We start from the raw sequence: 14,789 nt of genomic DNA, 5'->3' as shown, positions 1-14,789 counted from the left end.
AGCTGAAGCTGTAGTATTGGGGACAGTAAAACCACATTTTGGGTAATAGGACTTTCAGCAGTGTCCGGATTAAGAGCCTGAGCATAGCTAATTCCTTATTCTACTGCAGACTTTCTTGGAGTGTTATTAACATGATGTTTTTTCCATGAAGCAAATTTCGACATCCTCTATCCGAGGCTACATGGGGGCAAAATTATTTTCTTAGGCGTCTCAGACGCCTCTGATGGTCACAATTGCCAGTTCTGGGACCTAGATGTGTCACCTGCACATTTGACACATCTAGGTGCCATGTGGCAATTCTCGGATGCGTTGTGGAAATTCTGACAAATGTGACAATGGGGCACTTGATTTTTCGATAAATACATTTCAGCTTTAATATGGGAAGTAATATTTTATATACTATGAAAACTCTCGTCAGGAATATGTCTGCGCCTGAAATACTAGCACATCGGAGCCCTGGTCTTATATTTGGTGAACTGTACTTTTTTACGCACATCATATCATGTAGAGATTCCCGTATTATATGAAAATCCGAGTTTGAGAGGAGAGAATTAAAAGAATTTTTTCAGCCTTTTTATGCCTTGGTTTGAAAACACAATTTTCAGTATTTTTATACAAGAAAAAAAAAATTAAGTGTACGATGATCATCCGACGAGACCGATCGAACTGTAAGGAACTCACAACTAAGGCGTCCCAAAAATTTACAGTCAGGAAGCTGTCTAGATACATCTTTGCGAATGATAATAATTAACACTCTCTGAGAGCTTACCCATGATAGGAGATTTTAGGCTGATCCGGCTGCTGCCGCACGCCTGTGCTTGCTGGGGTATTACTACTGGCAATATTTACATTCCTAATTATGAAGGACGTGTTTACTAGGATTAGGCTTCTCCTTAATATTATTAAATGGTGCATTATTATCAGTACCAACATGACAAATGTTATCAATTGTAATAGCAGTATCATGTACATCAAGATTAGCAAATCCATTTTGTAACGTTAATTGCGAGTTAGGTTTAACTAGTTTTGTATCTTTGGCTGTTTTAGACGGCTTTTTAATATCTAATTTATTTATGAGCATTAGAAACACTCTCATTACCATCAAGAACATTTTTCGTTTCTTTCTGGCATTTAGAATAAATGAGAGTTCTCTGCTTGCCAAAAGAAAATCGCACTTACCCATTATCGAAGTAGCACAGTTTTCAAGCTTCTTTAATTTCTTGACATTATCCCGGCGAAATTGTTCTTCACAGATCTGAAGTTCATTAATAAATTATAGGGCAAAGAATATTCTCAAATGTTCTGTGATATCTTCGTTCTGAAGTGTTGAGTCATTTAATTCACAGTAGCTGTCTTTTGATTATTTATTGAAAACAATAACAACATGATTGAAACAAATATGAAATATCATACGCGGCACAGCGCCGGATCTATACATGTTGCCACATTCTCGTTCCTGCGTGTTCTAACTATATTTTCCCCCCGCCGCGGGAAAAGCAAACACCAGTTTATCCCTTTAGGGAATTTTAGTTGGAACATCCTCCGGCCCGCGACGAAGGTATTTATCATAAATTCAAAATCTTACAATAAAATAGTACATCTTATACTTTTACAAAACTTATAACATACAACATAGCATGAATACTTTGTATATAAAGGGCATTATCATCATACTAGTTACTACTTTACATTTTATCTTACTAACTACCACAAGCTAAAGGCAAATAGAAAAGAAAACAATTATCATCAAACAATAACTAACACAAGTGACAAATTTCAGTTACTAAAGAAATACTAAATAGATACCTGCAAATTCTTCAGTCATTCATATCTCGTTCCAAGCTCCAAATGATATAGCATTTGGATTGGTCTTTTTATTAAACCTGAAGAAGATTTTACTGTGATACTTCTTACCTTGTTATCCCTGCCCTTGTGCACCTTTCCCAGCTTCCACAGCTGCCAAGGTAGTTTGTCATCCCCTATCAAAACTACATCATTTATACTAAAATCAGTGGTTACATTAAAAGGTTTGAAACAATTTGCACCCTTTAATTGGAGAAGATACTCTCTTTTCCATCGTCTCCAAAAATCATTTAAAATTTTCTCCCGATACAAATATCTTTTAATTAAAATTCTTCTGTTACTTGTAATATGTTCTTTAACTCTTTTGCATCGAGAGAGGGCAAAATCTCAGTTCCCGAAACATCGAAAACTCCCGTATCTAAGAATTTCTTCTGGAATGCTTTTCCTTCCCTCATGACAAGTTGAATACTACAGCACTAACAATAGCCTTATTTAAGTAAAGCGAGAACTTCTTTCTTCCACGCTTTGACACTGTGTGAAGTTCCCCCTCGGGCATCAAAAGCTAAACACTGACAGTAAACAAAGGAAAGGAAGGAACAAAGGAAACAAAGAAGCTACTTTTAGTAGCTTCAAAAAAATGATTGACATGTGATTTAACAACAACTGAAAGCAATGAGTAATGCAGTAACGTGATGGGGGAAAGCACTGGGTAGGAAATTATTCAGGCGTTTCGGGCGTCCAGCCGATGTCTGAATGCTCGGGCGTTTGAGGCGACTTCGATGCGAAAGAGTTAACATGACCAACCTGGTGCGGTAAGGATGTTAAGCGTTTTCCAGTTAGAAAATGAGCAGGAGTTTGAGGGAAGGGCTCTGATGGATCGTTGTAAACGTAAGTGATCTAGAATTTAGAATAGATTCTATTTCAGCCAAAATGGTTTGTAATTCTTCAAATCAAACTGAAGCCTTTCCTAGCACTTTCTTCAAAATACCTTTTGTCATCTTCACCATTCTCTCACTGTATCCACCCCACCAAGCTGCTCTTTCAGCAATAAAATGCCATCTTATTCCTTTTGTACCAAAATAATTTTGCACAGATGGATCAACAATATTTGCATATAACTTCTTCAGTTCCACATCTGCACCTTTAAAAGTTTTGGCATTGTCAGAGTTTATAGTTCGACAAACACCTCTTCTTGACACAAGGCGACGAAATGCTAGAAGGAAATGTTCGGTGCTTAGGCTAGAAACAATTTCAAGATGAACTGCTCGTGTGACTGCACAAGTAAACAAATATAAACATTGTCTCCATTTTTCGTAAACAAAGGTCCAGCAAAATCAACACCTGTGATTTCAAAGGGATTCGCTTCATGAATTCTATCCGCTGGTAATGGAGCAGTCACTTGAGTGCCCTTTTTAGCCTTAAATTTCCTGCAAACGAAACAGTTATTCAAGCACGATTTTACAGCTTGTCTGCCTCGGATGATCCAATACTTTTCTGGAGTTTGAGTGAGTGTATCTGAAACACCAGCATGAAGTAAGTTCTCATGTTCTCTTTTGATTAGCAATTCAGTAAATTTCGATTTTTTCGGTATAATCCATGGATGCTTTTCTTGAAACTGAAAATCAGAATTTTGCAATCTACCACCAAGACATATGAGTCCTTCTGCCGTCAGGATCGGGTTTAGACCATATAATTTGGAATCAGAACTAAGTGTTTCCTTTCGTGTCAATTTAATAAGGTTCTTTTCAAACTCACTTCGCTGTATAAATCGAATCCAATAGCGTTCAGCACTTGCGAGTTCTTCAGCAGTTAGCGTTTCTTTACACCTTTCAGAATTTCTCTTACAGTTATTAATAAACCGTAGGACGTATGCAGTGATTCGAAGAATCTTACATAAGTCACTGTATCTGTGCAAATTTAACAAGCTATTGGTACTTTCAACGTATGTTGGTAAAGGAATACAGTTTTTTTCTCTCCTTTTCTGCTTCAAATGTAATATTATCAGCATTCGGTATTTCTTCACTGTTTGGAACATCACGTTCTATTAGCCACAAGGGGCCTCTCCACCATGTTTCATCATTAATTAAAGATCGTGCACTTACACCCCTAGTAAGTTTATCTGCAGGATTCAGCCTTCCGTTGCAAAAATTCCAATTCGATGGATTTGTCTTTTCTTTGATTTCCAACACTCTATTGCGGACAAATTGCTTCCAATCATTTGCAACACCTCTAATCCAATGTAGACATATTGTGGAATCTGTCCACATGAAAATGTCACTTTCTTTCAGAGAAGAAAATGTGGATCGTATATAATTAGACAGTCGTGCGGAAATCAAGTTTCCTAGTAGTTCTAATCACGGCAAAGTCATTTTCTTCAGTGGAGCTAGACGACATTTTGAAATTATAAAACTTGTCGCACATTTGTCATGGTATTTAATCTCGAAATATGCGACCGAACTATATGCCTTTGGGCTTGCATCAGAGAATATATGTACTTCCAGTTGCTGAATATTCAGCTCGTCAAAATATGGTAGAGGTATGACAAGCTTCTCAAGCTCGGATACTTCATTCCACCACACCTGGAACATAGATTCCAATTCTGCTGGAATATTTTCATCCCATTTTAAGCCCTTTTCCCAAAGATTCTGCACTATCAATTTGATTCTAACACTGAATGGTGTAATTAAACCTAATGGATCAAACAACAAGCCACATGCACTTAGAATTATGCGTTTTGTTGGTGTCACATATTTAAATTTTGTAAATTGATTCAGATCTATCTTCAAGGTGTCCTTATCATTGTCCCAAATTAATCCTAATATCCTTAGCGGTATATCTGTTTGATTCGATGGCGTCCGACATTCCATTTGGGATTCCTTCCATCTTTGATTAAGGATAGCTGAATTCGAAGACCACTGCCGTAAATTCATGTTTGCTTCACTCAGTATAAATTTAGAGTCTCTTGATAGAGATTCCGCTTCTTCAACAATTGATGCCCCACTTATTAAGTCATCAACATAAAGTTCTTTCAAAATAGAACATGCTTCACTGTGTGAATTTGCATATTTCTTTAAATGAAGTCGTAGAGTTGCTGTCAAAATAAAAGGACTGCATTTCACACCAAAAGGAACACGTGTCATTCGTAAAATTCTGATATCACGACCATTGAAATCAAGTTCGGTTCCCCCCCTCATTTCTCCATTTAAACTGCAAAAACTTTCGATCCTCCTCTGCTATGCCAATCTCTAAAAATGCTCTCTGAATATCAGCACAAAACGCAATTGGGTGATACCGAAATCCTAAAATAATCCTGAGCAATTCTGGATTAAGGTTGGGACCACTATCTAAACAATCATTCAACGACTGCCCATCTCTAACTTTCGACGACGCATCATACACAATTCTAACTTTCGTACTTTCCTTTGATTCGCGTACTACAGCATGATGAGGCATAAAATAACCAATTTTCCTATCACAATCTCCATGAAATGCAACTTGCTCAACCATCCCTTAACTGCTCATTAATTATTTCTTTATAACGCAAATACAGATGCGGATCATGTCTGAATTTATTATTTAAGCTTATCAAACGTCTTTCTGCAACTTCATAATTACTGTTCAATGTGTTACAACCCTCCTTCCATAATAATTTAGTTTCATACCTCCCATTTTTAAATGTGGTACTTCTTTCAAACATATCTATGACATCTGCATCTGATGGCGAAATTTCCTTTCCCTGATTTATTCCTATAGCCTCCAAATCCCACAAATTCCGAACTCTTTCAAAATCTGTTTGTTCCTTCACAGAGATATGGTTTACACAAGTCTCATCATAATTTCCCTACTTATCCGATCTCATTTCCTTACCTTGTATTACAGACCCAAACAAACTGTCAGTAATAACTAATCGTTTCCCTAATCTTATGTTTCTTTCATATAAAATTTCTCAAATGTAATCTGAGCCGATCAACATGTGTACCTCCTTCGTATTTCCAATGTCGGACAATTCTATTCCCTTACTTAGAGCCATATTTCTGACCCACTTTGAAGGAACTTCTATGTGGTCATGCGTAATCGCATCAATTACCACTGCTTCTATGCGGAGTTTTTTACTTGGGTTGGTTCTATTCCGCAAATCAAGCTGAACTATATTATACTGTTGTTTAGGTTTACGCTCGCTACCAAACCTATATATTTCAAACGTTTCACATCTGGTAGCCTTCAATCGTAATGAGTTCGCAGTTTTCGTTCTGATAAACGTTCTGTTACTCCCGCCGTGTATTAACACCCTCAAGATTTCGCTCTTTTTATTTGTTTTTACTATAGCGCTGAATGTTTGGAGTAAAACTGGGGTCGACGCTTCGGCGCTCTCGGTTTTGTTTACAGATTCCCTTTTACTTCCTCCGAAGCAATGCGATGACTGTACCGTAGATAAATTATTGCCCATTTCTTTACCATTTGATTCGGCTGCATTATTTGTCGGTTCAGCCTTATCGCATATTAAATAATTGTGATGTTTTTTACATAATTTGCAAATCTGGTCCTTTTTCCAGTAAAAATTCAATGTATGTCTGCGTTTCAGACAAATGTAGCATCGTCCTTGTGATTTTAACGAATTTCTTTTTTCTCTTAATGGTAAAGGACATTTATGTGTTTCGTGACATTTATCCGAACAAAAACTACACATTTCATTCGCCACTGCTGTTAAAGCAGCTGCTGTTGGAATGCGCGCTTTTGAAATGTTTCGTTTTGAGTCTACATAATTTTTCTGATAATTTTGACTCGTTACTCTATTACTAAAGGGAATTTCATTTCGCTTAAAGTTTTTTGAATCTGATAATAAAAAAGACACTTCTCTTATGTCTACCTCTTTTCTCAAAAACTCAACTAAGTGCTTTATATAAAATGCTTCACGCGATTCGCGTTGTCTACTGTAATACAAATTTAGCTCTTCTGGAATTCTCTGTAGTATTACTGGGCAAAGTAAACTACTATACACTGGTGTGCAAAAATTAAGAACAAGACGGTTTTTTTCAATATAACTTTGTACAAAAGCTTTCCAAATCAACACATTTAATACCGTAAGATCCCCAATACATAAGGACATGAGAATTTAAGCAACACTAACTAAAAGAGAAATCAGAGGGATAAAAAGAAGCTTTATTGAAAAAGTAGCATGGAGCGCAATGCGACTGAAGGCCGAAACATCCCTGTGATGGGTGTCCAGCAAGAAAAATCCGGTCTTTAATAGGGGATATGATCTCCCCTGACTGCTAGGCAGGTTTCACAGCGTCTGCCCACGCTGAGAATGAGGTTGTCAATGAGTTGTTGAGGCATTGCTGCCCATTCGTCTTGCAGCGCCAATCGAAGCTCCGGAATCGTTACTGGTGGTAAGGTACGAGCTGCCAAGCGTCTGCCTAGAAAATCCCATACATGCTCGATGGGATTGAGATCCGGAGATCGTGCCGGCAAATCCATACGTTCAATATCCTCACTCTCTAAGAGCTGTTCGGCAGCTACTGTGCGATGACATGGTGCATTGTCGTCCATGAAAAGGAACTGCGGACCCATAGCGCCTCTAAAAAGACGCACATATGGAAGAAGAATCTCGTTACAATAACGGGTCCCGTTGACTGAACCTGCGTCGAAGATGTGAAGGTCTGTACGACTACCAAGCATGATTCCTCCCCAAACGAGAACACCGCCACCTCCATACCTGTCCTTTTCAATGATATTCGAGGGATGATTGCGGCTTCCCCGCTCTCTCCAGATGTGTATACGATGAGAATCGCTACTCAGACTGAATCTGCTCTCATCTATAAAGAGTACTCGTCCCCATTCATTGTCTCTCCAATTCCGGTGTTCCCGGCACCACAGAGAACGCCTTCTCTGATGGGCAGGCGTTAGAGGTACACACCGTACAGGGCGTCGTGCAAACAGACCACCACCGTGCAGTCTTCTGGCCACGGTAAAACGCGATATCGGTCGTCCAGTCGCCTGTGTCGTGTGTCTAGCGATTTCTCCCGCTGTCTGCCGCCTGTTTCTTCTGGCCTGTAAGGCAATATACCGGTCATCTGCGGGTGTGGTTCCTCGTGGACGACCACTACTAAACCCCCGGATAGCAGTTCCTGTAGTTTGAAATTGTCTCCGAAGTCGTGAAACGATGCTGTGAGCAATTCCGAACTCTGCAGCTACACTTGTCACACTGCGACCTTCCTCCAACTTCCCAATGACTCGACCTCGGGTAAAAGCATCCAGATGTCGTCTAACAGATTGATTATTCGCCATTTCTCGCTGAGGCAGCAACTCGGTGTGATTTTAACTGCTATACGGCGTGCAATCTCTTTGTCAGAAATACTGATCTTACACCGACAACATGCTTTATACTACTCAGACACTCCCCCATTACGTCTACCAGCATATCTACGCATGTGCTACCGTACATCACCTTACTTAATCTCCTGATTGGTCTTTCTGTCCGCTCTGCCTCTTCGTTCAGCTGATATGCTAATTTTTCGACTTCGTCCTTAATTTTTGCGCACCAGTGTAAGTTCCTGCTGCAACACCTAAAGACTTTAATAATCGAATTTGAATATCAATCGTATCATACATTCGTCGCAATGCTGGAACTTTCGCGCATGTCTTAACGGAATCAATCAGCAACAGTTTATTCATGTGCGAACTTATAATCAAATCTAGCCTTCCGAATCTTTCTTTTAACAACTTAATTGAGGAATCATAATTTTCGTTTGTTAACGAAAATCCCGAAACTGCTGATAAGGCAGTACCTCCCAAAAATGTTTTCAGATACGAAAACTTCTCAACCTTACTTAAGGAATTGTTATTATGAATAGCTACTTCGTAGGAATTCCAGAAATCCAACCAAGAGCTACAATCACCATAAAACTTCTCAATACTTAATTTCGGAAGCTTAACTACACTACTTTCGTTTCTTACTACGCGTTGTTCCAACCCAACGTTTTCATTAACCCGAATTTCATTTTGCGAAGCCCCGTTAAAAGCACTTTCTATATGCCTATCTAGTTTCGTTTTCCATTGAATACCGCGTTCCTGATATTGTTCACTCTCAGCAATTTCGTTTTCTAACTCATCTATACCAATTATCGTTTCTAATTCACTATCTAAACCCTTAAGATTCTTTATATTTTCAATCAACTGGATTCTTTGATCATAAAGATCATCAAGTTTTTGTTATTTACCGTAGTTTTAAATTAAAGATTTATTTATTGCGTCTTCAATTTTTGCCAAAAGATTACAAAAAAGCTGCCTAATGCAGTTTCGTTTCTGCCTTAACCTTTCAACTCGTTTCACCATGTTTACACAAACTACTTCTGTTTTCAAAACTAAATTTCAAATCAATTTACAACAACTAAATAATCAAATCACCACTATAAATTCAAAACTTCCTATCACATACAAAATCATAACACTTCAAGAACTGAATCTAAAGGGAGCTACCTCAATTCCATGGTCGCGAGTCAGAAACTTCCGAAACAAAGAAAGGTTCATATTCCATCAGAAGATTCGCAGTAATCACGTTCGGCGTTCACCAACAATTCTGTGATATATTCGTTCCGAAGTGTTGAGTCATTTAATTCATAGTGGTTGTCTTTTGATTATTTATTGAAAACAATAACAACATGATTGAAACAAAATATAAAATATCATACGCGGCACAGCGCCGGATATATACATGTTAGCTCATCCTCGGTTCTGCGTGTTCTAACTATATTTTTCCCCGCCGCGGGAAAAGCAAACTTCAGTTTATCCCTTTAGGGAATTTTAGTTGGAACATTAGGCGTTCTACGGAGGAAACACATTTCATATAAATTGCTAAGTTTGTTAAATCAATATTTCAGGAACTTCATGCAGAACATGAAGTAAATAAATAAAACTGAAATTCAAATTTCGGGATTCGTTGTGGACAGATTAGTTCACTTTAGCAAGTGTAGAACAGAAACGATTCTTTGAATAGCTTACATAGATAAACACTAAATATAAAAGCAAAATATGAGGACAAGCTACTGTTATCTCAGCCACATTCTAAGGGTGAGCCGATAAATAAAAGAAGAATAAAGTATCGTAAAGAGCCACACAGCAATATAAAATAGTATGTGACAGGCAGATATTGGCTGTCACACACTATTTTATATTGCTCTGTGGATTTTATATTGTTTTGGAGGCTGAGATAAAACGGCTGAATACTGGTAGTTCGGCTTTGGTTAGGCTTTAGAGAACAATAAGCTGGCTATATGATTGGGTTTGCCCTTACTTAACGGCACAAAATACGGACCAATTTTCATCAACATGCGTCGACGAGAGATTCCCTAGCCGTAGGAAGGTAGCTGTCGTAATTTTCGCTGCATTAAGATTTTCATAACACTAAATACTGCTGAAACAAGACTTTTCCATGGCCTTTTCGAGTGAAATAAATAACGTAATCAATGATTCGCGATTGCGTTTTACGTGACATTTTAACTGATGGTGAGTTTCAACTGACGGTTATTGTTTAACGAAACAACTGCGGAAACGGAATGTGGGAATAATTGTTAATTGATTTATTCAAAAACGGTGGTTATAGAAATCTTATATAGAGAGAACTGTTTTTTGCTGGGGAGATAGCAAGTGTTTTTAAAATAAAAGAGAAGATAGACTCGTAGTAATAAAAGTAATGGAAGAAAACATTTTTCGCTAAAGTGTGTTTTATTAAATTTTAATGCATATTACCATTATGTATTATTCATTCGCAAAATTAATCTTCTCACTTCACTATCTAAAATTTTGAAATCTCCCTATTATTTATTGGCAGTGGCAATTAACCTATTTCCTCGAGTATTTTTCTTTCCAGTTTCCGCTCTGTACCTGTAATTCATTTACAAATAAATTACTTAGTTATAAAACGAATTGCTTTAATGCTTGGGACATAGGTGTGCAAGGTACAGCATTCTACTCCGGATCGGCTGATCGAGATGTCGTTTCCGAGCTTTTGATTTTCAAGGTAACTTGCTGTCCTTAATACAGGACACAAATGATTTAGATCTCCAAACTAAATTAAAGCCGTTCGCTAGCAAGTTATGAAGTGCCAGATCTACCCAGTCGAAAATAAAAATTGGATTTGGAATAGTTGAACTGCTGGAAGAAAGGGTTTTGTGCAATTAAAATTGTTTTGCACGTCTCATCCCGATAATCGTAGTGCTGACGAAGGCACTCTTTTAAAAATTTTGTTTTTTCAAAACATAACAGCACAATTTTTGGTGCATTTTTAGCGCTTTTCTCCAGATTCGTAGGTGCGCCATTCCCAGGATCCAAGCAATTTCGTAGCTCTGGGTGGACAGTGCACTTCGGAGTATTTCCGCAAATGTATTTTAGATTTAGCAAGTATTTTAGATTTCAGCATGTATTTTAGAATAAGAAATCTTGATTGGTCTAGATGGAAGTAGATGAGACAGAAGCAGTTATTTCAAACAATGATTCGAAAATCCGTTACTCTTCGTTCTTGGGCCGTGCTAAAGAGTGTGGATAACGTATTTTCAGGTAAATTTATTTTTCTTTACAAAAATGTTTGTAGATACCATGGCTCCAATAACATTAGTTTGGTTAAAAAATGTGCATCAATGCATGTTGAAGTATGCTGAGATTTCTGAAATACGTTTTTTGCATAATTTAGTAGAGAAAATTGCGTTAGAATGCCGTATAAAAAAGAGTTTCTTTGGTTAGTTGCATGCAAGTCTGAAATGTGGGAAAAGTACAAAAATTGAGTGAAAAGAAGGGTAAAAAGTCAATAAATGAGGGCTTTGAATTGTTTTGTAGTAATCAGTATAGTGTGAAAGAGGGAAGGCATTGATGTGTGTAGGAGAGAAATAAAAATTACTTGGTTGTGTTTGAGTGCGATGAATATATATGCAGCTTTATTAGTGATGCGAAAATGTTTTGCAAGTTCCCCCAGAAATATGAAATCGAAGATCTGAATTTTTTTTATCACACAATAGTCGACTGGTATAATTTCTTCAGGGAAAGATACATTTCAGCAGGGAAAGATACATTTCGGCTATGATGAGAGATATTTGCAAGAACTGGGTGAGTCCTTAAGATGATTGAAGAAGATAAACGTAAATTTGGGTAGTATAGAAGAGGCAGGCCAGTGAAAAGATTTCGTTTTAGTTTAGTATGGCAAAGAGTACTAGGAGCACTCACTCTTAAGGAGGAACGCTTTCGTGGAAGACTTTCTAAAAGAAACTGGCTCGTATACACACTGCACATGGGAAAACTCCCGAACACGCCCATGGAGCCAGGCCTTTCGATTGTATTCTAAACCAGGTCGGAATTGCCAGTGTTCAGCGATTTTAGAGCTCGGTCGCTTTCGGGCCTCGTGAAAGGAAGATGGATGTTTGGAAGAATTGTAAGAGATACCCACAGATTTCTTTAGAGTGGTTCAAAATCGACTGAGTGCCTGCTTGCTTAATGTAATCACTGAATGGGTGTTGCCAGGGGCCACAATCATTCCCTACTTTCGGGCTGCCTATAAATGTCTGGAAGACGAAATATTTCGTACGTTTTTGCAGGTGCGCATACTATTGGCACTGGAGGTGTATGATCGAAGAATTTCTTGGAAATTTTACTAATCGAATATCTGTATGTCTATATGAATATCTGTATGAATTTATGTGGAGAAAAGGACAGTACCACTTGACTGAGAACGATTTATTTAAAGGTTTCTTGCTGACATTGCAAATATTTACTCCCGCCACTTTACGCGGTACAACACCCGAAGAAGAATGTTTTTGATGCTTCTGATGATGATGATGACTTTGATGTGCTTAGGGCATACTCATCTTAATTGAAAAAAACAAATGATGGGATTTTTGGGGACTGCCTTTTTTTAAATGAATGTGAGTGAATATATTTTAAATTTTCCTTACGGATATCAGATTTTAAATTTTTTTCACTGCGTTTTTGAATTTAATTTAGGTTTTCACCATACTAAACGTCCCTCTTTTACATAGTGTCTTTTGGGGGGATTGCAACTCCAGGAGGCAAGATGCGAGAGATCGCCGAGTTGGCAATTTCGAGAGGTTTGTGCAAAACAATGGCAATTGTTCACTTCTGCCTTCCAAACTTCTATTTGTTCTCTTTTGGAAATTTCATTTGAATGAATTGTTACGTGAAGTGCCTTCACTTCAATAATTTTACTGCGGGTAACACGTTTTAATTTTGCAATATTCGAGGCATAGCGTGAATGCCTAAACTACTGGTAACTATCAAGCTATAGCGCAGGTTTGGAAGGATATTACCTGAAGAAGTAGAATGTTAGATGACGCTCTGGCGATCACACAACTTATCCACTGAAGATACGTTTTCTTTCAAGGCTACCATTTTGGAATGCGCGTGTGACGAAAAATCATACGTTATTAGTGGTAAGTTACCAGCGGCATAGCTACTACTTTTGAATTTCTTAAAATAAAAGGCTTTAATTTTTTCAAAACTAGTCAGCAGTGCTATAAAAAAATTCTAAAATGTATTAAAATTGTAAAGTATGCTTACATTTAACTGCTTTCAGAACTGTAACAATAGTTTGAATGAATACATACACTAAATGAAATTCTAAATCAATAAATAAAGTCACGAAGTTACAAATTTACATGCACTATGACTGCCTCGAATTTCATGGGATATAAAAGAAGAATTTTAGATGCTTCCCATTTGCCATCAGGGCGTTCTATGTCTGAGAATCCCAGATGCCAGAGAACCAGAGAATTGATTTCCCTTGTTTCCGTTGGGCAAGGTGAGAGGTGAGGCAATTTTTCATATCGTGGAAGATTGGAAGCTTTCCATACTGGTACTATTTTACTGAAGCCTGTTACAGTCTCTTAAACACTTTTCGTCAAAGCGCTGCTCCATCGCGCGGGATATAATTTGGAAGTGTAGCTTTTTATTTTCGGGAAGACTTTGAAGGATATCCGTTGCGCGTGTTCTCCGACAAGCAATTATATGGCAGGGCTTAGCTTCAGAATCCCACCCACTTGCGTTCTTAACTACGAAGAACTGAGTTACTTGTGCTTAACAAGAGGTTTTCACATCATGTGTGGGTAGCTTTGGAAAACATAGCTAGGCATTTAAAAGCCTCAAAATCGTTTCCTGCTTCAACTTTGGATATTTTTAAGCAGTCAACTTCATTGCCGGCGCGAGTAGAAACTGTGTAATCGATTTGTAACAACAGCATAAACTCAAATTTCCGTTTGTTGTTTAACAGCAGAAACTGTTTGTCAGATTTATTTTTTGACAGCAGAAACGCTTTCTCAAGGCTTGTAATTGGAAAGAAGGAACTCTTAGTTTATTGTCTCGAATTCTATTTTCTACCATGTTGTTCTGCCTTCCATGGCTTCGAATTTATTTTCCATTGGGGCAGTAATTTCTGTTTTCCCTTGAACTACAAAGACTGACCATAGTTGTCTTAAGTTGTTCCCACCACTCTTTACCTTGTCATTCAATCGCACATCTGACACCAAAAGCTGCTTCGAATGTAGGACTTCGTAACGGATTCAGAATACCGAGATCCGATGGTAGCTTGATAACACTTGCTTTCACGTAACAAAAGAAAAAAAAAAACAATTCTCGAACCTTTCACAAAAGCACTCATGAAGCTCTTCTCATTCTGCAGAGCATAATCCGCAGTATTTTCTACTTGACATTACTAAGAATGTGTAACACACCACGCCGCAAAGCCCAAGTAAAAGCAAAGCTCGCACCGAGAACTACCAATACTCCTAATTCAGCTCTGCGCTAAATTGTCTGGACTCAAACTGAGAACTGATGCTATCTCAATTTATATACTAGTTTTCCCTCAGCCGGCGATAAATTTACAGGTTTTTTCAGTTCTGAAATTGTCGGGAATCATCTACTGTTACAGCTACGTATAACGGTTGAATACTGTTACAGTTACATAATCATTGTGGCCCGTGTGGCCA

This window comes from Stegodyphus dumicola, chromosome 9 (genome assembly GCF_044657685.1).
Source record: "Stegodyphus dumicola isolate Sdum_Otavi_A_Nest chromosome 9, ASM4465768v1".
NCBI classification, from domain to species: Eukaryota; Metazoa; Arthropoda; class Arachnida; order Araneae; family Eresidae; genus Stegodyphus; species Stegodyphus dumicola.
The sequence above is the reverse complement of the archived record's forward strand: the minus strand, read 5'-3'. Positions refer to the sequence as shown.